The sequence below is a fragment of the Oncorhynchus mykiss genome, chromosome 15 (genome assembly GCF_013265735.2).
Source record: "Oncorhynchus mykiss isolate Arlee chromosome 15, USDA_OmykA_1.1, whole genome shotgun sequence".
In the NCBI taxonomy this organism is placed as follows: domain Eukaryota; kingdom Metazoa; phylum Chordata; class Actinopteri; order Salmoniformes; family Salmonidae; genus Oncorhynchus; species Oncorhynchus mykiss.
In genome coordinates, this window is record NC_048579.1 from 36,805,006 (window position 1) to 36,805,955 (window position 950).

General features: G+C 45.8%; 1 long non-coding RNA gene across 1 annotated transcript; it reads left to right on the forward strand.

Annotated features, from left to right (window-relative positions):
* Nucleotides 1-950, forward strand: LOC110490839. The gene is made up of 3 exons (XR_002468760.2): nt 1-100; nt 223-303; nt 404-950. It is a non-coding gene; the product is annotated as an uncharacterized LOC110490839 (long non-coding RNA).

Consider the following 950-nt stretch of genomic DNA (forward strand, 5'->3'; position numbering starts at 1 on the left):
AGACGAGGCCAAATTCATCCGTACCTATAACGACTTTGTGGACTACCGGAGTGACCCCTCCAAGCGGAATGACATTGAGAGGGAGCTGGCTGAGGCAAAGGTGAGTTCATTAACTCTTTCAAGTCTCACCGAGTTCTTCCACATGCAAGTCTTTTATACATCACAGTAGCTGATATTTATGAAATCATTCCTATTTTCTCCAAACGTGTTTTCTTGTCCTAGATCCATCATGTGAACATGCTAGATGTCCTCTTTGAGCTGGTGCTGTTTGGGATGATGACAGCTCAGAAGTCCCTGATGGTGGTAAGTAGCATCTCACTGGAACATGTTTTGATATCGCTCTATTAGCAGTTTCATTTACATTCCTCTTCTCCTCTCTTTTCTCCTCCTTTGTTTCCTTTAGCACCCTGGTGGGTTCGTGGAGCGTCTGTACGCTCTCCTGTACTCCTTCCTGCCCACTGCTGCCAACATGGAGCCAGAGGCTGATAGATACCTGCTGCTGCTCAATGTAAGAGTCAAGAGGTTACTTCCTGTTTACTTCCATATTCATGGTTAACCAGGTCCCAATGCCATTTTAGGGGGAGTATTTCTAATTGTCTCTCTCTCCTCTTGATAAGCTAGTAACTCAGGACCATTTTCTATGTGTTGTGTGGTGTTCTCTTCAGGGCGGGCTGATGGCTCTCCTAGATGACATGTTTGGCCAGCAGCTGGCCTGGTACTTTAACCCAGAGTCTCTGGTCACTGAGCTCTCCAGCCTCCTGGAGTACCACTTGGAGAACCTCATGGCCAGCATGTAGTCCTACTGCAGGGACCATACTCCTTTCTCCTTCTCTCTCTCTTTTGAAGGAATTGAGGACTTGAAGTGCTTTGTTGAACCCTGATTAGTTAACACCCATTAATTTAATGTATTCTCTTGTTTTCTCTCCCCACAGGATTATTGTGACACTTTG